This window comes from Parasteatoda tepidariorum, chromosome 6, assembly GCF_043381705.1.
Source record: "Parasteatoda tepidariorum isolate YZ-2023 chromosome 6, CAS_Ptep_4.0, whole genome shotgun sequence".
Classification (NCBI taxonomy): Eukaryota; Metazoa; Arthropoda; class Arachnida; order Araneae; family Theridiidae; genus Parasteatoda; species Parasteatoda tepidariorum.
Genome location: NC_092209.1, coordinates 7,009,557 through 7,032,989, shown reverse-complemented (window position 1 = coordinate 7,032,989; position 23,433 = coordinate 7,009,557). Strand labels below are relative to the sequence as shown.

Here is a 23,433-nt window from a genome sequence, read left to right as displayed (position 1 = left end):
TTGTTATTAAATGATAGAATTCACTAAAAGTATATAAATATGTAATAAATAAAATAATTTTGTGATAAAAATGATAAATGAGGTTTATCTATTGTCAATACATTGGTCATTCTCATTTACACCTGGAAAAAATAGCCAAAAAGCACAATTTTTGTAACTGGGCGGGACTACCCGACACATTTTGAAAAGAGCTGAAAAACACGTTTTTTTAAATTTCTATTTTTTTTAAGTTTAACTATTCTTTTTTTGGTTTATTCTTTTTGCATTATTTAATTAGATTATAAAACAATAGAAACATACAAAAACTTTTATTATTACTCAGTATTATACAGAAATATAAGCAATACTCCTTAAGTGAGCGGGGCTACCCGACTCTCCCCTATATATTTCGGGCATTTACCATAAGGCTACCAATTTCTATCATTCACAGTAACAACTATATACAAATATAGACGACTTTTAGAGATCACGTTGAAAGGTTAATACAGCATCACTTATGACAACAAGTATGATCAAGTGGTGTTTTGGATAAATTTTTGAGTTATTTATATGTTGTGGTAGGCAGTTTTACATTAAATCAAATTTATTAGGTCTGGAATTCTATATCAAATAACAAATTCTGCTACCACTAGAAAAAAAAATGCACACAGAACGGTATAGGTTGGCGTCCCTGCAAATATTGTTATTTACAAAATTTCTTCTTTTCAGTGTTTTTTTAGAAGTCTAGTTTTAGATTTTTTTTTAACGATCTAAATAAATTTTAGATTCACCCACGAAAAAAAAAGAAAGAAAATAGGATTCTAAGGCATGCAGATCTGCGAATTTACCGATTTTTAACCGGAGATTTTCTTGTGTTAGTACAATTTATAAATTAAAACTTGAATTCATGATATTTTTGCCGCCACGACATGTTATAGAAAAAGTTCTGATAATCACTGCTTTAAATTTATTAAAGTTTTTGAGAACATTAAAACGCATGTACTAAATTAATTGTGGATTCGAATAAGAATAGAATATTGCGTGCATTTGACAATTGACGGCTGTGGCTAATGACACTGACTCGTTAGGTATAATAAGATCTTGTGAAATTATGCCTATTCTAGATATTTATGGATCGTAGAGGTCAAAATCTTATAATTATTTAAATTATTTGTATTATTTAAATTATTTGTACTAAAATAAGAAGCGAATTTGCTAAATCAAGAATTTAAGAGCATGAACAAGATCTTCTTAGAATAATTAATTTGAGTAGGAATTTAAATTTTACTACTACTCAGAAATTTAAAAAAAAAATAATTTAGTGGTATCAGCTATGCCTGTAAACATTAAATGAATTATTGTTAAATGACGATAGCAAAGTCTTCATTCTGTAATAGTGCGTTTTAGTTTTTGTTATTTTATAATGAGCTTCGTTCTATAGCGTATTCGAATATGTTGCATTTTTTTCTAGGTCCCGAGGTACGGCAATAGAACGAGTTAATTCAATTTTAACTTCTACCATTTTGTTTTATCCTAACCTAAAAGATGCGGGTCTGGTCGTAATTGGTAGATACGGTACGGATCGCTATCAAGTAGATATAGCAATCAGAAAATAAGTCCTGTTGAAATTTATTTCTTTATATTTTTAAATTATTTAACACACTATATGCATTTATTCTGTTCCCCCATCCTTGGATAAAAACAATTTCTTTTTATTTTCAAAGAGGAAAAAAAGTTTCATAATTAAAATTTATTTTGCGCATGGTTCCTTCTAACATAATATAAATATGTTTGTATGAATTTAGAAGTCAAAGCGCAGTACTTTTCAAAGTTGAAGTAGTAGTAACAGAAAGATCCTCCTGTTACAAATAAATATGTATTACAACTTTATGTTTAGAGCACTTTTTGTGGTTGGGTATGTCTGAGTTTAATTTTTTGTAGTTATTCATATAAAAGTCAAATAATTGAGAATCTACCACTATTTTAAATAAATATATTTTATATAGTTTTGCAATTCTAATAACTAATCGTTATCACTAATTACACGAACATGTGATAAATCCATGAAAAATGAAACTATAAATTAACAAGTTAATCTAAATTTAAACTCATTAGGTATTAATGTGTTCTTATTTTCCGAATATATCTTTTTATTTAATGATAGAGTTTTACGCAGTTTTTATAATTTATGTTAAAGAAATTCAAGTTTTTGTCATAAATCTCGTTGACTGCTTTACCGTTAAATTGTAAATATTGTTTATCCCAGTATAGTTGCATCTGACTCTTGTACTATTAAGCTTTACATTGAATTAATCAAGCTATGAAAATATCTTACAAATGTATCAGGAATGTTGTTTGCGAAATAGAATGGACTGCAATTCATTTTAAAGTAACAATTGTAAATTATTGTTGTAATTTTTGACAAGGTCTTCTTTTAAATTCGCTCAAAGTAATAAAGATGTCGAACATATTCGATCTAAATAAATAAAGAGAATATTCTGTTGTTCGCATGCATTGTTTAAATTCGAAATTTGCAATGATTATTTTCTTTTTACTACAGCAAAAAGAAAGAGTCACGTGGATATGATAATAAGCGTTTCATCACATCGCTTTATTATTCGTTCAGATTTTACTTTTTAATTTTATTTCGTTTTTTTTTGTTCGAATGACCCCCAATTTTCGTTACAACTATTTTAGCATCATATGTCGAAATGTGACGCACTTCCCCATTAAATATACTCGATAACCGTGGCAGCAGACGATTTCGGCAGCTTGTAGCCATTTTGAATCCACGCCCAAAATAAGAGAAAAAGAACAGGATACTTGTAGAAAGGCATAAAAGCAGGCCATTTCCCGTGGAAAAAAAAATCCTCCACATCCTTTTTTATTTCATTTCATTTTATTCTGAGTTATCCCTAATTAATTTATATCTTTGTAGTTTGCAATTATATGACTGTCTTTATTATCAAATCTAACTTTTTTGATTTAAAACTTCGTTTTACTTTTTTATGTGGAATGGTTACATTATATGAATGAATAGTTTTTTTATTTATTTATTTTTATAATTATGCAGCTACTGAGAGAAAATTAAATAGCTACTGAGATTTTAAAAAAATTAAATAATCTATTCTGCATTAAAAGTTGTCCTAGAAGCAATAAAAATATAAAAAATTTGATAGGAAAAAAAGATTAAAATGTTAATACTAAAATAGTAGTTAAGAATTTGAAATAACAACGTAATAACTGAAAAATGAGTACGTTATGTGTTTTTTTGTAAGTTCATTGCTGAAAAGCCCCTTTCAACAGCTGCAGTACTCCCAGACAGAGAAAACATAAATTCCACCATGCGCAGTATGTTGCTGTATTGTGGGTCATTTTGCTGCATTAGGTCTTTATAAATAGCATGGACTCGGAGGGCTGAAGTTTTCTGGTGTTAAATGATGTTATGTATCTTAAATTTTAATGACACCCATTCTTGAGAAAAACTTTATCTTCTCCTTCAAGCAAGCAAATAAAATGTTCAGTCTGCATGTTTTGGTTGCCAAAAGATATCAAAAGCTGTTTTTCAGATGGCCACTCGGTGAAATCAAATACACGAAAATACGACACATGAGATTCTTGAAGCTGTTTGAATCTAGTATCTAAAAATTCAACAGTACTATCAATAAAATCAGCTGCAAATATGGGATCGATATCTTCATCTATTAAATTTTTATGTTCCCTTGGTAAAATCCTGGCTGAGATTTCAGTTCAACTAACTGTAGAAGTTCAAGTTTGCTGGTAGCTTCAAATATTAGCAGATTTTCAGCTTGATACATCTCGGACGAAATGCCAATAATAGATAAAAAAAAATCCGAAAAAAAAACAATAGAGTTTTAAGAGGGTCACTTTAGAAGTGAGGCGCTAGACTCTTGTAAGATAACAAAAATTGAAAATGTATCAAGAACAATAACGGGAAAAAGGCCGTCCGCGCGGACGTATTCGAGAAATTTTTTGTCAGCGGGGAATTTTTGACCGCCGAGGACGGGCTGTTTTTTGAGCCCTGAACTTAACTAGAATTTGAAACACACGAATAACTAAAAGTGAAATTATAAACCCAATATATTTCTTTAATGTGTTTGGTATTTCTTTAATGTCTTCTCTAATGTGTATTTCATCGATCTGTATTTGATAGTGTCTGTTGGCAACGCTAAAAACGTTTGCAAAGAACATTCTCTATTTTAATGACGGACATTCTGTAATTTAAAAAAAAACTTATAAAGAAAATATTACGTTTGTTACATTATCGTATTCGGGATGTCTATGACTTATTTTATATAAATAATATGCTAATGAATAAAATGACACTAATATTCATACTATTAAAAAGTAGTGAGGTGTATTTCTGTGCCTTTATAATGCAATTAAACCACGGTAACCTCCAGAATAGCATAATTTGCTTAGCACATACTTTCCATTACGTATGCTATTATTATTTGACACATTTTAAAAACCACAGAAATGGGGGGAGGGGAATACTTAGCAATAAATTTTAAAGAAAAATCATGAATCGAGCGACAGAACAATAAGCAAATTTACCAAAAATAGCGGTATCTTCCGCATAAAACAACAAAAGTATTCTTATTTATTTAAATAAACTATTACAGTGAATCCTCTGGGAAGCAAGCACTCTCAGTTCCACAGTAAAATGATCGTTGATGGAGGTTTTTGGTCGTTCTTAAAGGTTGGCCCCATTGACTTTAAAATTTTTATCAATTACATGATTTTTCGCAAACGATTTTAATTTTAGTCAACGTCATTTTCTTGGTGCAAAAATGTCTCTTCTGTTAGTGTCATGACAAGGATGGATCGATGAGCAAAATTTAGCGTCTATAAAAATGATTCCAACTGATATAATTATGTGTAAAAACAAATTTACCAATTATGAATGATGAAGTTATTTTAAATAAATAAACAAAGTTTGCTTGTTTGAGATGCTTGTTTTTTTCTAAAAAAATTTTTTTTTCTAATTTAACTTTCAACTCATTAAAAGTAAATCATTGATAAGCATCGTCTTTAGTGCAATCTCACTGCAACGTGAGGTTGTCATCCTCAGAGAGAGTTCTCTAAATAAGAGCCTCTCACAAATATTTTGAATACATTTTTTCTCTAAATAAGAGCCTCTCACAAATATTTTGAATGCATTTTTTTCTCTAAATAAGAGCCTCTCACAAATATTTTGAATACATTTTTTNTGTATCTTCAGAAAAAGTTCTCTAAATAAGAGCCTCTCACAAATATTTTGAATACATTTTAATCTACTTATTTGTTTTGTTTGATGTTTTTGGGTGTTTGGTGCAGACGTTTGCCCGGTCAATGGTCGCTTCCAAAGGTTTTCTTTAACTCAAAGTCTATGGAAAAAATTCCGTGCCTCCCAAGCGTGGTCGTAAATAGTGGTTGTCGCTGCATAGTTTTTCCTGGAGGTTTCACTGCAATTTAAATCAGGGAGCCTAATTTCAGTTTCAGAAATTATAATGCTGATGATAACAATCGATGCAACAGTTGTTAATTGATTACAGATATTTAGAAAACGCCGAACTTAGTAAAGCCTAAGTAATATTTTTTTTTCAATTAATATTTACTATCACGAAGACATCTAGCAATTATTTTTGTTTTAACGTATAAGTCTCTGTTATAATTCATGTTGTTATATACCACTGAAAAGACATTTTTCAAACAGTACTGATTTGATTGAGACCGAAGAGAGCTTGGAGCACACAGTGAATCACACAAAATAATCTTTGGACGTTCATTCTTCAAAAAAATGCTAATATTATTTTGATAAAAGAAGACTGCTAGTAGGGAGGTTTATTAAATATGCTACCTGCAACGTTGGAAGCTTTGCCATTCTGTATAATACACCCCTTATGTAGTAATGTGTAAACATCATACATAGAAATTAATTGGAGGAAACGCTGGCCGGCGTTCTCTATAATGCCCAGGCATTTTATAGAGTGTCTTATGTAATTCATACTTTTCTGATATACCATTCTATAGAATGCCTAGGTGTGAGTGAAATGTTTAATCGTTTCATACATTTCAAAGGCCAGTTTTCGGCGTTCTCCCCTAGATATTCTGTAGAAAACTGGATTTCAAACTTATAAGTGACAAAGTTTAATAAGAAAGCTTTGCCACGGTTTTTAGGCACTTAAAATGTGGCTCTTTTATTTTTCTAAAAACAGTTCTATGTTCTTTTTCCATGGAATTTTTAAGGTGTTCGTGTATCCGTCTCAGAAGGAAGTAAATCAGTGGGACTTCTTAAAACCCGTGGCATTTAAGTACAACAAATCTAATTGGTTTTGCATCATCGCCCTTCCTCAACCTTCTTCCACGATTTGTGTTGTTTGGGGGGTGGTAGGACACAATGATGCCACCTCCAACGATATGAATGATATCGTTTGATCACAAAAACCATTTGTTCCAATGAGTAAATTGTTCGACCCTTATCAATGTAGCATCTCCAAAACCCAATTTTCACTGAATAACTTTTAAGAGTGAGGTAAAAGCGTATTGAGATGAACTGAATTATCGGTTAAATGGCTAGGTTGCGGTTACGGGGGAACAAAACAAAAAATGTGTTCTTAAACCCTATTTCAGAAACTTTTGACTATTTGCAAAGATAACCAGTTCTCTTTTTAGCATTTCATGTTACATAATTTGAAAAAATATTTTAAGTGTACAATGTTAAGTTACAAATTTAAAGATTGGTTTTGATTGATCAACAATCCCGTTACTTTTTGTTTTATCACTTGCAGTTAGTTTTAAATTATTAAACGACCTTTTTTTTAATTTCAGGAACGAATATTGGATTAATACCCAAATCTTGTGTAGAACAACCAACTTACATCATCAGTCATTAGTTGTAAGTATTATTATTATTGTTTATTAGATATTATTTGAGGATCTTAGTTTAACCTCAAATATTATTTTAACATGACAAACACGTTTCTCTGGGGTTTTTTTTGTTGACCGGGTGACCTTAAGAATTATTATGCATTATTTTGCAAAAGTAACAGTAAGTTTTATGAAAAACTAATCTGTTTAAAATTAAATGTTTTAGAAAACTGTTAAGAAATATATCTATCATGCAAAAAAACAAAAGTTTTTTTTAAAGAGATGTTTTAAAAACTTGATAAAAGGATAAAGATTAAGAAACAATATTTTGTGACCTACTGATTTTTGATATAGTGATATGAAACATTAAGTGCTTAGATTAATTAATTCTGATTCGAATTGATTGAAATCAATTTGGATTGATTTCGATTGATTGTTAAATATAGCATTTTAAGTACTTGGTCTAGTTTTTTTTGCCCATTTTATTTATTTATTTGGCACTCTGCATTTCGTTAGAAATGCAGAGTGCCAAATGCCATTTCCCTTTAATGTTCGTGATACATTTTCAATTTTTGTTATCTGACAAGAGTCTAGCGCTTACTTCTAAAATGACCATCTAATCTAGAAATCCCGTTGATTCCTTCGTCAGACCAAATGCGCATGCTCATGTAATCCGTAAACCAAAGAAAAGTTGCTCTGTGCATGTGCAATACTGTTGAATTTTTAGATACTAGATTCAAAAAGCTACGAATACCTCCTGTGTCGTATTTTCGTGTATTTGATTTCACCGAGTGGCCATCTGAAAAACAGCTTTTGATATCTTTTGGCAACCAAAACATGCAGGTTGAACATTTTATTTGCTTTTTTGTAGGAGTAGGTAAAGAAATTTTTTCTCAAGAATGGGTGTCATTAAAATTTAAGATACATAACATCGTTAAACACCAGAAAACTTCAGCCCTCCGAGCCCATGCTATTTATAAAGACCTAATGCAGCAAAATGACCCACAATACAGCAACATACTGCGCATGGTGGTGGAATTGATGTTTTCTCTGTCTGGGAGTACTGCAGCTGTTGAAAGGGGCTTTTCGGCAATTAACTTACAAAAAAAAGCACATTACGTACTGGTCTTAAACGAGAAGCGTTAAACGCAAATATGAACATCTACATAAATGGAAAACCCCTTTCAGATTTCTGTGCAGAAACCTAAGTAAATCATTGGCTTGATTGTGGAACTGGCAAACGTCATATTTGATTCATTTAAAAAACACAGTACCCTCGGATAAATTGACATTCCAGATAACTTGACTTTTGTCATTTAAATTATTTCTTAAAAGAAAGAAAATGTTTCATACAAGAAATACTAGGTTACTATTCGTAACCTAGTATTTCTTTTATTACTGTATAATGTAATCCTAGTAACTTCTAATTCATTGTGCAATTTACATAAATGTTTGTAATAAATAAGAGAAAATTATATTCTTATTTATTTAGAAGCGACGGGTTAGTTTCAAATGAGGACGGGTACATTGTCGGACAAGCCGTCTCTGAGGGACGGGTAAAATTTCTGAGTTTTTTCGAGCCCTGTTTTGAATATTGGTGAAAATTAAGTTCTGTAGTTAAGTTTGCCTTCTAAAAGTAGCGAAGTAGTGACTACATTTCGAAAGTAGTTTCTAGTCACTACATTTAATAAATAAGTAGTTGTTAACTACAATTGTAATAAAGTAGTTAACTACAAAGAAAATGTAGATTTACCGGCCACTGGTTTCGATCATAGTGTAATGTAAAGGTCAAAAAAGTAACGGTTCTCGACAGTAATGCACTATTGTAATAATACGCTATGCATGATTCCACACCCTCCCAAACAATACATTATTACAATCGTTTTGTGACAGTTGACAAATGCAATATCAGTTCATCGCATTTGTTGTAATCACCCATTCAAGTAACGCACTCTGAATATTGAGCGGTTGTAGCTGATTTAAATAGGAAGTTTAATGGGTTCAAAAAGTTCATTTCTCTTTAATGTGTTACCATAGAATCCGACCAAAGAATATTAAACAATTGTGTCCGTGATTCTACCTTGTTATGCAAAGTTAGGGTGAAAAAAGTAGTAGTTCACTCAAAAACTATTCGCCCGATTTCGCCCGAAGTTTTGGGTTTTGTCATTTAAAATTACGTGCATACTAACTTTTGCCAAATAACATTAATTGCATTTGTGAACATTGAGTAAAACACACAGATTTGTAACTTTTATCCATAATTATGCTATAACACGTGGTCTTAATGGTTCGAAAAAATAACCTTAAATATGTAGTCAATATTTAAAGTTAAAAATATAAAATATATGAAAATAAATATACCTTTTTTTCGACGATCCATAAATATGAAGGGGGGAAACCATAATCTAGAAAATAGGGTCCGAATAGTGTCATCTGGTGGGCAGTTGAAAGTTTTATCCCCTTCATTTGATTTCATTTATTTATTTATCTTCTTCACTGTGTCTTTGAAACTACCCTTAATAGTGGATTATTTGATAAAATTTCCTTGAGGAACGGATTATGTTTTTGATGAAAATTCTTCCGTAAAGTAGATTTTTTGCTGAGAGTTTCCCTGAAGTGTGGATTATTGGATGGATTTCTTCCTGAAAAGAATGGATTATTGGACAGAATCCTTTTTGAAGAATAGATTATTAGATAAAATTCTTTTTGAAGAAAAGCTAATTTGATAAAATTATTCTAGATGAGGATTATTTGATAAAATGGGAAGGTGAATAATTTGATAAAATTCCCTTGAAATGTAGATTGTTTGAAAAAGCTTACCCTGAAGAGTCGATTATTCGATAAAACTCTCCCTCTAAAAGTTTGGATTCTTTGTTAAAACTTGCCCGGATGAGGGATTTATTTGATTAAATCCTATAAAAGGGTTACTTGGTGAGCTTATTTTATAAAATTCTTTCTCAAGTGTTGATTGTTAGCTAAAAATTTCACTGATGATGGAATTATTTGGGCCGATTCCTTATGAATGATAGATAATTTGATGAAAAAGGATTTTTTCCTGAGTAATGGATTATTTGTTTAAAAAACCAAAAAACTGAAGAGGGTGATTTCTTGATAAAATTCCTTTTAATACATCGCTGAGTGTCAGTAAAACATGATGTTCTCAAAACCTGAAAACGAGCCTTTTATTTTCATCTTCATTTTCTGTGGTTAATAACTCGTGGAAAAAGTGATCTAGAACTCTGTTGACCTCGATAAATAATTATAATAATAAAAAAGAAAACGTTTAACAAGTTTCGTGCTTTCATCATTTTATTACTATTATATTTTTTTATTCGTGCGCCTACTCTTCTGATTTAGCCATCTTCACAATATATTATTCACTAAGGAGAAAAGAAAAAAAAAATTTTTTTTTTTGGATAACCCGTTTTCCAAGACCTACACGACTGGACCTTCTCCCCTTTTGTGTACATCTCTTGGGCGTCCATCTCAAATAAGGCGTTCGATAAATTTAGAAGCGTTGAACTGTGTTGGCGTCCAAGATTACTTTTTAAATTTATTTCTTGTACGTATTTATTACAGCTCTTTTTCTGGTCAAGTAAATGAGGGGGGGGGGAGCAAATTTGGAATGTATATGTTACCGTGAATGATCGACATCAAGAGAATGTCGACTTTCACCGGTGAATGTCATCAATCACATAGTCACTTTGGTGAATGTGAAAAATATGTGTTATATCCGATTTGACATTAATTTATTCATTGATATTAGTATATTTATTCGATATATTATTCGATTGAATGTCATCCATCACTTCGGTGAATGTTCGATATATGTGTTATATCCGATTTGATATTAATTTATTCATTGATATTAGTATATTTATTCGATATATTATTCGATTGAATGTCATCCATCACTTCGGTGAATGTTCGATATATGTGTTATATCCGATTTGATATTAATTTATTCATTGATATTATTATATTTATTCGATATATTATTCGATTGATTGTCATCCATCACTTCGGTGAATGTTCGATATATGTGTTATATCCGATTTGATATTAATTTATTCATTGATATTATTACATTTATTCGATATATTATTCGATTGAATGTCATCCGTCACTTCGGTGAATGTTCGATATATGTGTTATATCCGATTTGATATTAATTTATTCATTGATATTAGTATATTTATTCGATATATTATTCGATTGAATGTCATCCATCACTTCGGTGAATGTTCGATATATGTGTTATATCCGATTTGATATTAATTTATTCATTGATATTATTATATTTATTCGATATATTATTCGATTGAATGTCAACCATCACTTTGGTGAATGTGAAAAATATGTGTTGTATCCGATTTGATATTAATTTATTCACTGATATTATTATATTTATTCGATATATTATTCGATTGAATGTCAACCATCACTTTGGTGAATGTGAAAAATATGTGTTGTATCCGATTTGATATTAATTTATTCATTGATATTATTTTATTTATTCGATATTTTAATATCGGCTGAGGATAGATTAAGAGAAACATCAATGTTCGGAGTACCGGTTAAATGCATACTGAGCAGTGTCACTTGACCTTAAGAAAACATTGATGTAGGGCATACCGGGCAGTGGCACTTAACTACGCCTTGTATACAGGGTTATCCATAATTCCCTCCGGGCTTCCGAAGCGCTATAGTAAAAAAAGAAGACGAATATGAAAAAAAGAAACATATGAAATTATTCAAGTTTTACTTACATACATTACAGGTGTTCTATGTGTGAACCCTTGGTCACACGGCATGCGATAGTCCAGTTCCTACCGAAAGGGAATGATGAATAACTCTGTATATTTCGAGCATTTACCAAAGCGATTGCCAACATTCTAGGGTGGAAGTAAACAACCACTCATTACGGTTATTCCCAGTAACATATATATTTTGTACGGGGGATTCTCTAGCCTTGGCAATTAGGGAAACGATTCGAAATATTTTGGTCTTTTTAAAATAAGCCATAAATGAAAAGGGAAGAAAAGGAGATTCTATGGATTGATTATGAAAATTTTAACGAAGTGGAGGACATATTCTACAATGTTTTTATATTACAGTTTCAGTTCATACACTCTTTCAGGAACCCGCCGTGTCTTTGTCCGGTACAACTTTCTGAAGTTTTCCAGAATTTGATTGTACCGGATGCAAGATTACTGAAACGGCAAACGTGCAGCTCTAGTCCTTTTACTCCAAACTGCTTCCCTATGGGGAGAGGATTATTGCCTTTCTTTCGCTGGTTTAAAAGTGTTGGAAGTGCGTCGTTTTCCCTTCACCTGATGTTTAAAGTAAAGGGAAATCACCCGTTATACTTTAATCTCGCATTGTTTACGCCGATGTTCTATAAGGCGAAGTGCCATTGCCGGTGTTCCTTACACTTTTTGATAGTATCGAGCAATAGTCTGGTATTCCTTACACCGAAATGAAGAATTTTTTTATTTTGTATTATTATCAAAGTTTGACAAACTTCGAAGTGTTGAAATGAGTTAAAATGCATTTTGCTAACTGAAAAGGAAAGTTTTAATTGCAATTTTCAAATTCTAAAATGCAAAATAAATTCTGTTTGCAACATCTATTTCAGGAAAAAGGCGTTCCCTAACTTTCTCCATCTGTAAAATTTATCTCCCATAGGGACGCAGTTTGGAATTTAAGGACTGCCGCTGCACGCGTGTTCGTTCGTAATCTAATGTATCGGATAGAATAGGTAGCTCAATTCGTCTCATTCAATTTTTTTTCTCTTGTTTGATTCTGTTGGTCTCATTCGATTAACCCACCGGTGGATTAGCAAATGGGCGAATGTTTCTCCCCCAATACACTATTTCCCAATTTAATAATATGGAAAAACCAGTTTTGCTATGTGGATTAGACTGCAGGATAAAATAAGACTTTTTACGTGCAGAACCGTTAAGCAAAGAAAAATACATTGGAAACAATTATTCACATATCTGTAACAAATTAAATTGCGTAAATAGGTACGAAATTTTTTGATAAAACCGACATAACTTCTAAACTGTTAACCTGATCTTAGTAAAAAATTAAATCGAAAATAATACTTTATATATTTAGATAGTTGTTACTTCTTCCCTTATTTGCCATAACCGCCGACACGTGAGATCGTCTAACTTTATTTCATTTAGCTATGAGGAAGACGGTTTATTACAGCTTCGAACTTTTCCCCCGGGTTTTGTCGATTTGTGAGCGATTTTTACTGCATTTAACAGAAAAAAATATAGGAGAGAGTGGGGTAAGTCGTGTGAGACTGTGTATCTCGATCAAGTCGAAATTCTGTTTTGCGTACAAAGTAAGTGAAAATAAGAGATTTTACAAAAATCCGTGAGTAAAAACGCTATCGTAGTGGATTATCATTTTTACTTTGACCACAAAATCGAAACAAATTTATGTAAACTAACTCTTTTAAAGCTGTGGCATAAGATTTAAGTACTAAAACATCAATTGATGTTTCACGTAGAGCGAAGGTCAACGCTGCATCAATTAATGTTTGTCCCCTTGACCTTCAATGGGTTGGATTGGTGTCCAATTCCAGCCTATATACGTTTTTTAAGACATCACAAAACTTATTTTCACCTGCAGTATTCATATCTATCTTCTATATTATATAAAACGCTAATACGTACGTAGTACGTATGTATGTATGTATGTATCAATAAAACCGATGATATTTCTTTTCTCGCGCTGGCAACAGTTTTCATTTTTAATTGATTGGATTCGGCGCGCAAGAGCACGTAGTGAGCAACCAGATAACAATAACCAGAGTGAGCATTATCAGGTTGTTCAATTCAGATTCATGCACTAAAAACATGACAATATTTAATTTAAACTCAATTGGGTATAATATGAAAAAAACACAACTACTTCGATTTAGTAGGAACAACATATGACGCAATGCTAAACGAATGGAATTTAGTTGTTGTTTATTTAGTTATTGTTATTAGTAGTTGTTGTTATTTGTTTTAGTTGTTGTTGTTTATTTAGTTGTATTTAATTTCAATAACTTTTCTTTTTAATGCAATAAAATCTGGCGAGTTTCTTCGTTTGTTTATTTGTGGCTTGAAGTTAGGCTCTTAGAAAATGCCGTTCATGGGTTAAATTTAGTAGGAACAACACAACCTGTGACGTAGGCTATATTATACCCAATTAGGAATTAATTAATTAATTGAAGTGGGAATGCTTTAAAAGGCCGCTGTTGAATTGATATTTTTCTACTGGGAGCTACCTAAACGTTTTTTAAACGTCTAAGTGTTTGTGTTGAATGCATTGAATTTTTTGTTATATTTCGCGTTTATTTATGCATTGAATTTTCACGCTTTAAAATGCAGAATATTAGTGAAGCAATATTTGATAATTTATTTTGCTAATATGTTTCTTATTTAGCTAATGTTTTGATTTTTTCACCATGTACAATCTAAATAGCTAATATACTTTTTTAAAAGCCAATAAGAACATTGGTAGAATTCTTCTACATAAGTACAATACTATGTCTTTGATGATAAAATACTATGTCTTTGATGATAATATATTATGTCTTTGTGCTAGAACATTGTGTACATTGGCGAGCGAGCGCAGCGAGCCATGGTTCACGGCGTGAACCACATAGGATTGCGTAGCAATTCTCGGGGGCTGGCGAGCGTTAGCGAGCAGGGGGCGGAGCCTCCTAGTTTATATTAAAATATCTACTGCCAAAACGGTAATTATGAATTAGTTAAAATAAAAAAGATCATCCAATTACTTTGAATTAACATTATTTAAATACATTAAAAATGGACTCTGGTCAAAATAAAAATAAGAAACTCAGTCTTGAAAACAATCAACTCCAAGAAATTCCAAAATTATCATCTGCTTTTTGTTTATTTGATTTCGATGTGCTGCTTTTTTTATTAAGGCTCAGGTTATCCTGATTACTTTATGATTCTTGCAACACTTTACTTGTGATTTTGGTGTTGAAATTGATCTAGATAAAATGATACGAACTTAAAAAACCTAAAACTACGCCTTTTTTTCCCAATGTGTGAAAAGTAGAAGAAATAAACTTTTGACTGGCATTGTAATCGAATTACAATTTGCCTAGTATTCTGTAATTGGCTTTGAGAGTAACATGCATGATCTGTATAAATTTATGACATATACATACTAACTGTGATAATAAATGTTATTCATATCTCTAGAATTACAATAGAAAATGTTATTCATCTCCACTGATTCTTTGAAAATTTCAAAATCATTATATCTCACAGTTTTCAATAATTTTTAATAACTTCAGCACGACAAATTCCTACTTTTTGGTTACATTTCTGCGGTCAGTAGAGTTGCTAATATAGTATTTTTTACTATAAGTTTATTAGTTAATAGTTCTCTAAATAATCATTAAATGCTAGTTTCTTTTTATTTTCCTCCTACTCTCTGTACAATTTTCTACGCAACTTTTGTAATTTTTCTAAGTCTAATTGATTTCATCCACAAACAGAAAAATAAATCTTGAAATATTTAAGTAATGAAATTGTACCAAATGTTGGCTAATATAATGGCACTGGATCTCAAAAGTTATATTATAAAATAAATTTGTTAGTTTTTTTTCTTAGGTTTTTTTTTCCTCCGTTGTTTGTAAAATGAAATGAATACAATTGTATCAGTAGCTGTTTTACACGATTTCGATATCTTCTTTCTTATAGTGTTTTTTTTTCTTAGAAAATTCTTCTATTCTGTCAAAACTTTTTTTAAAAATATAATTGACGTGCTGTCTATTGTGATGCTAATTAACGGCTTTTCAACTCTCTTCACTGATTTAGAATGTTTAGTTTTTACTTTTCGAACCAACAACCGATTAACTCATTTTCTTCTCCATTGGATTTGCATTTCACATTTACATTAAACTAATTTGTTTCACTTTTCCGTTTTCTGATTCATATGATAATTTTATGGTTCAGTTTTTTTTAAAAATTCCTTTTATTTGGGTTTTTCCGCTCTGGGCGTATCCATGCATAGTGTTGACTTCCTCCCTGTGGGCGTGGATTCGTTTGTGGAAAAAAAAATTAGCGGGACCCGTTTAACTCATTGTGCGAAACTGCAGTCAATATTACAAATTTCATCCGTTATATCGCATTCAGTGGAATGATTATTGTGAACTATTTATAAAAATGAATCTTTTCTATTCACTAAGGCCATGTTTAGTGGTTGGAAATACTTCCGTGTGCGTTCGCTTTATTTTTGGCACTTTTATGGCACTTCGATGCATAATTATTAGTTTGTTTATGTTCTACATGGTCTCATGCCTGACTTTATGTTAAGTAAGAAATATACAGTGAAAGAATTGAAATCTTTGAGAAAAAATCTTTGTGTGTAAGAATATACAATGTGTCATTTACGAGAATTGATACTTGACGGACTTGTCTTACTCCAAACGGAGTGGAAAGAACAGTTGCAAACATAAGCAAATGCCACGTTTCAACAACCAATCAGAATTGAGATACCCGCACTACGTCATTGCAGGTATTCCATTCTACAAGGTTTTTCCTGCAGATTTTTTTTTTTTAAATTCAAAGGATTAACATAGTTTATTATTTAACCTTTAAGGAAATTAAATAATAATAAACTTTCAAACCTATTATTGCTAACAGGAAACCATAATTAAGAGTGATCTATGCATGCAAAACATCTATATTATATAAAACGCTAATACGTACGTATGTATGTATGTATCAATAAAACCGATGATATTTCTTTTCTCGCGCTGGCAACAGTTTTCATTTTTAATTGATTGGATTCGGCGCGCAAGAGCACGTAGTGAGCAACCAGATAACAATAACCAGAGTGAGCATTATCAGGTTGTTCAATTCAGATTCATGCACTAAAAACNTACAAACACTTAAACGTTTTTTAGACGTTTAGGTAGCTCCCAGTAGAAAAATATCAATTCAACAGCGGCCTTTTAAAGCATTCTCACTTCAATTAATTAATTAATTCCTAATTGAGTTTAAATTAAATATTGTCATGTTTTTAGTGCATGAATCTGAATTGAACAACCTGATAATGCTCACTCTGGTTATTGTTATCTGGTTGCTCACTACGTGCTCTTGCGCGCCGAATCCAATCAATTAAAAATGAAAACTGTTGCCAGCGCGAGAAAAGAAATATCATCGGTTTTATTGATACATACATACATACGTACGTATTAGCGTTTTATATAATATAGAAGATAAATTTTCAAACCTATTATTGCTAACAGGAAACCCTAATTAAGAGTGATCTATGCATGCAAAACATCTGTATGTAATATTGGTAGCATATCCTCCTGTGACCCACTATATTAGTGAAGATTTGCTATTACTTAAAAAGTAATATTTTAAGATCTATCTGTATGACTTTGCAAAACGACTGTCTTAGTAAAACAAATTGTAATTGGATTTAGTCTCGTTAATCGAATTTTTTTAAATGGATTATTAAAGTTATTAGAAATTTGATTCAACTAACTATTTAAACAGTTTTATAACAAATAAATAGCTTTTTATTTGAGTCTAGTGAGTTTTGTCTTGGAGACGAATGTTTGAAGAAATAGAGTGAAGGAAAGACCATCTTTATGGAGCGACACGGAATTCTTTCCATTGACTATGTGTAAAGGAAAACCTTTAGGAGAGAGAGCATCTCACCCAGTGACCGGGCAAATTTCTGCACCAAACACAAAAAAATATCAAAACAAAAAATTGAACAAAACAAATAAGATCAAAATATTTGCGATAGACTCTTATTTGGCGGGCTCTTTCTGACGTTAGCAACGTTTCAGTCAGAGTGCACCGATGATTTACTTTTAGAGTTGAAAGTTAAATTAGAAAAAAACAAGCATCTCAAATAAACAAACCTCTTCTCATCTTTAAAAGCTAACTCATTTTTATTATATAAAAATTTAAAGCAAGCTTAAACAAAAAAGTATAATTGTTTATTTATTTAAAATAGTTCTATCACTCATAATTGGTAAATTTGTTTTTACATATAATTATATCAGTTGGTATCATGTTTATAGATGCTATATTTAATTCATAGATCGGCCTTTTCATGGCGCCAACAGAAGTGTCATTTATGCACCAAGAGAATGTCAGAGACTAAAATTAAAATCGTATGCGAAAAATCATGTACCTTCGATAACAGTTTTGAGGTCAATGGAGGTAACCTCTGAGTACCATCAACGACCCTTTTAATGTGGAACAGAGAGGGGTCGTTCCCGAGAGGCTTCACTCTACTATAAAAGTATCCTAAAATGTGCAAAAAATGCTAAAAAAAAAGAGGAAATGTATCATTTTTATTGAGAAATTAAGGAAAAGTTAAGCTTTATTAATTGAATTGAGTTTTAAAAAAATTTTATCACATGCATTTCTTTCTACTGAACTACATATTTCCAAGTACAAAATCCTGTTTTCTGCATTATTACAAGCTCTGAGGAGGTTCTAATTGTCGATGCATAAAAGCGCATAAATTAAACTAAAAAAAAAAATGTTTGTGTTTTTCGCAAGTAGATCTCTTACACTACAACTTAAGAAGAAGAAAAGCACTTTTATGAGACTTCCGATTCGAATATAAATATTATTATGTTTTGGTAGACAAAAGTGAATCTTGTTTCTAAAAAAATAAAATATGTTAACGATACAATTGTGCTATCACTTTTTTCATAAAAGTAACTCATGTTTTAAAAAAAATTAGACATTATTGGATTAATAAAATTTTTAGTTCGAAATAAATGTATCGTTCAAAGCCTTTAATTGGGCAAAATAAATTTGATTTTTGAATTTATGTGGCTCTCTAACAGTTCAATCAAACACAAGTTCAAAAACTGTAAATTAAATGTGCGATAAATGATAATTTAAATTATTATCTCAATATTCAATATTATATTTTTGATCACTGACTGATAATAAATATTTGTCTTAATAACTTTCTTAAGATCGAAAACTTTGTTTCTTTTTTCAACGTTTAAGGTTTTTGAATAAACCAGAGTCGCAGTCTAGAAAATGCTTTGGGCTGCGACTCCTGCAAAACTTTTTTCGACTCAGACTCCAACCAGGTCGTAGCAAACGATAGATTCGGAAGGGGGGGGGTGAGAGGATAAACGCAAATTTACCCGACTCAAATTCGCTTTAAACTTAAACCCAAGTTATAGTCATTTTGAAAAACCTCGGACTTTTCTAATTTTTTCATATCTTATATTTAATTAGTATTTTTTTTTTAAAATTCATTTTAAACGATATATTGCTATTGATAGTAAAAAATAAAAAATATATAGTATGAAACTCCCGAGTTTTTCTCGTTAATAACTTAAAACTTCGAACATTTCTGCATAAAAATAATGCATCAATAAATAAACTGTAAATGATGTAGAAAATATATATTTTGCTTAAAATACTTACTATTCTCAATAAATCAATGTGATTTGAAGAATTAATGTGAAATGGGAATAAAAAAGAAATACTGTTTTGAGTTATGACGTACGGAAAACAGATCCTTTACGAAAATCAAATTCGTAAAAAACGCGAAGTAGTTCTGCTTACACGCATTAATCCAATGCGGAGACAATAAGTTATAACGCATAATTTTCTATAGAATTTTTTTTTTAAATAAGTTAATTTCAATATAGGCCTAGGTAGCAGAAAAAATAATAATGGTCAAATATTTTCTACTGTCTGCCAGTTAATTATTCGAAGAAAAAAAATTATCCAGAATGTCTGACCGAAAAAAATATATCGATTCACCTATTAATAGGCCGACTTTTCTTTTTAATGCAGCTGCTTTGACCGTGAAAAGCGAAAAGAAACTCGTCGTCCGTTCTCAAAAGTGTTTTTAGTCTGCTTCCTTGCTATTTTTTTAAAATGAATTATCAGAAACAAGAGCCAACTGAAAAAGAAACTCAATAGGGTTATCTGTCATTGGGCCGACTAGAGTAACTTTGGTAGGGCAGACCTTGCACCTCACCGCTTACTTCGTCCCTGACTCAAACTATGATTCAATCCATTTCAAGCCTAATATAGTTTGTTAAAAATATGAGTCTTATTTAACAAATTAATCTCTATGTTTGTAAAAAAAAAATAAAAAAAAAATGCTGTCAAGCAGCGTGGAATTGTATAAGTATTTTATTTATATTTATTTGTAGCTGTTTTGAGACGTTGAATGTTTGAGATCGCATTGAGAGTTAATGAGCATTTTAATGTGTCGCAAGAAGAAAAATCTGCCCAGGTAGTCTCGTAAAGACAAATGACGTAATTTGTTTGTCAATTTCGTCACGAGACATTGCAAAGAGGCAGACTGCCTCATTAACGTTTCAGGTGCCCGCCTCAGTTGGTAACACGACAGTCGGATTTATAGTTCAATAAAGTTCTCTGTTTTTGGAATTTTTTTACTTTCTCTTGTCTCTTTTGATAAGATGAAGTGTTGCCAAAGAAAAGAAGTTAAAGTTGTAAATTAATTTTGTTCTTCAGAGATGACGAACAAGATAACGTAAAACTAACATTTTTTTCCTGCCTTGATGTGGAAGAAAGAGAACATTCTTTTGTGTTCTAAGATCAAGGCACTATTTCTTTCCTGCTTGGCATTGAAAATACGTGACTCTTTTCCATATAAAACATAACGATATTGTTTTTTAGCATTGAGTGTACGGCGACTTGAAATGCACAATTGAAGGAATTGTTTCTGCAAATCGTAATGCTAAAAATAGAATTATGTATTGTATGGAACTCTTTTGGAAATATATCTAATAGTTTTTTCAAATTTTTAGAGAAAGTGGGAAAAATGTTGTGAATTTAAAATAACCGTAGCATGTTACTGCCATAGTTCTGTACATGTAGAAATAGGGTCTTGTTTTTGTGAGGGAAAAAAAACTATGTCATTTAAGGAATTTCTAAATTATGAATTGATAGCGACACCATTTTTTAAGGTAAATAATAATGGTAAAGTTCATTGCTATTTTTAAAATGAAATTTATTCTAAAAACTCCGTTTTTTACGATAAATAGTCTTGGGCCGGGATAGCCTGGTCGGTAGGGCGTTGGGCCCATATCCAAGAGGTCGTGGGTTCGATCCTCGCCGGCCGAAGACTCCCCGTGTAGTAAATGGTGACTGATGCACGTTAAATCTGTCGAGTCTCAAAGTCCTCCATGTTCCCACAACAAATCAAAACCTCTGGGGGTACTGATCCAGGAGTTTCCTTGTCTTCTGGATTGGTTCAAAATTACAAGTCTACGGAGTCGTAAACCCATGAAATTGGGTCGGCTGTTCAACGACGGTTATAAAATAAAATAAGATAAATAGTCTTAGCCGTGGGGGATCAGGGATAAAGGGTTCACCTTTTAATGAGGCGCACAGGTTTCGAATCCCAGGCACTGGCTGGCTGATACGAATTCCGAACCCGGCTGGAACCTCAGTGATAGACGGATCATGGGTTAGAGTCTCCTTGTCATCAGGCTAACCACGGGAGGTTTTTGTGCTTTTCCTCTCCATGTAACGAATATGCGAGTTAGCTCCATCAAAAAGGAAAATTTCTTCCAATACTTGATCCAAGAGTTCCTTTTCTTCCGGTTCAAATTGACAAGGCTACAGAGTTGAACATTAGCTGTCGTAAGCCCAAAAATTTGGGTCTGCTGTTCACGAATAGTTATAAAATAAAATAGTCAGTGAGGAGTTCGATTTTACTGTAAAATAATTTGTAAGGAGTGCGCTTTTATAATAATATACCTTCTGAAAGCTCCGATTTAACGATAAAATAATTTTTGAAGGATCTGATTTGATATAATTTCTGTTAATTTTCAGAACATTAAAATTTGAGAAAAATGGGCATGGTCGACACTTCCTTTTTTTCCTTTTTTTCAATGTTAAGGCCACAAATATTGCTCTTGACATTTGTACTGTGTATTCACTGTTAGGAATTTCTGATGTAAATGGCTAACTATTTCATTGTCATCCTACCATACAAAACAGTCAATTGACCATGAATAATATGATATTGAAATGGAGTCAACTGTGAGAAAAACCATTTATTAACTGCTTTTATCTAATACGGTTTAACAACCGGAATTTTAGCATACCCACAAGGCCCACCTAATGAAGCTACTTAGTTCCTTAAAGATGGGTACATATTATAGCCGAGAGGGCTATCTGGCAATCTCATAACCAATAGAACGAGGGTTCGAATCCCAGCATTTCCTCCATTCCTTTCGACACATGAAGAATTTTCAGTGTCCTGCACTCCCCAACCCTGAGCTACAAATTGTGATACTCTCATTCACGCATTGATGGCAGCGGTTAAACTATCACAAATGTTCAGTTAAATTCTCTTTTTACTGTTTTGAAACCATGCTGGTTGTAAATGGTTGGAAAAAGCGTATATAGTTTTGTACTCATGGCTTCTCATAGTTTTTTAATCCATCTACTTGTAAACGGTTTCAAAACCGCGAAGGTAAAAAATTTCCGTTACCGTAAACTTTACAGTTAATTGGATTAAAAATAGAAATTTTGACTTTAGAGACCCACCTCTCCGCCCAGTTGAGTTCGATGAAGAGTTATTATAACAACTTTTGCATGAAAATTTGCGTCAAACGATAAGGGAACTGTCAAAGGAAATGGAACGCAGTAACATTTTAAACATTCTTTAAAAAACCTCAGCAGGATCTTACTTGTAAAGATTTGAGATTCTTGAATAATGTTCAGTAGAGAAATTAGTTTTCTTTAAATATTTCCGCAAAAAAGGAGGATAAGTTTAAAAATTAAAAAAAGAAAATGAATGAGAAAATTAAAAAAAAAAAAATAGAGAAAATATTGGAATATTATGATCTTTTGTGCTCTCGAGCTCGAGTATCGATCGTTATAATTTGTTAAGTCAACATTCATTACAAAAAGAAAAGTTTCTTGTCCGTTATTCGACAAAGCAAATTCGTGCCTAAAAGACAGCACTATGCCAATATCAGCCAAATATAATCCCATTCTGCGCATAAAAGAACTCTTCCCACGAAACTTGCTTTTCAACGAAATCAAGTGAAAATTTATAACAAATGTAATAACGTCAATATAATAAATAAAAAAAAATCGTGCCTAATTGTGGATCTGCAATGTTTGAATTGAATTAGTTTTGATATCTTTTTTCCACTTCCAATGGTAAATTAGTCCAACAATAAAATTTGTTTAAACGGTTAAATCAAATATCCCGCAAGTTTAAAAGTATAACAAACGGTATAACACAGGAGAATGTCAAATTGTCTTTCACTTATAAAACTGTATAGAAAAAATGAGTTAAGGTAAATCTACCGTAAGCCATGAAGTTTCAAATACTGAAATGCTTTTTTCAAAATGTCAATATGCAAACAAATTATTTCTGGATTACTTAATAACTAGCCGACTGTGGCGACTAGCTTAAGCATCTTTCGAAACTATCTTTTACAACATTTAAATTGTAATTTCTTCAATCTCTCCTCTAACACCCTAATTAGATTTGAACAATATACATTAAGAACAATTTCTTTTGTCTCTTTTGATAAGA

General features: G+C 31.6%; 1 protein-coding gene across 3 annotated transcripts in view; it reads left to right on the top strand.

Annotated features, from left to right (window-relative positions):
* Positions 1-23,433, top strand: part of LOC107439236 (protein phosphatase 1 regulatory subunit 16A) — a 79,283-nt gene that overhangs the window by 27,356 nt on the left and 28,494 nt on the right. For 2 of the 3 annotated variants that reach the window (XM_016051756.4, XM_016051757.4), the window contains one exon: positions 6,814-6,880. The exons of the other annotated variant lie outside the window; for it this stretch is intronic. The gene's annotated coding sequence lies outside the window, so the exon portion shown is untranslated. The remainder of the gene's footprint in view (positions 1-6,813; positions 6,881-23,433) is intronic. 3 annotated transcript variants of the gene reach the window in all.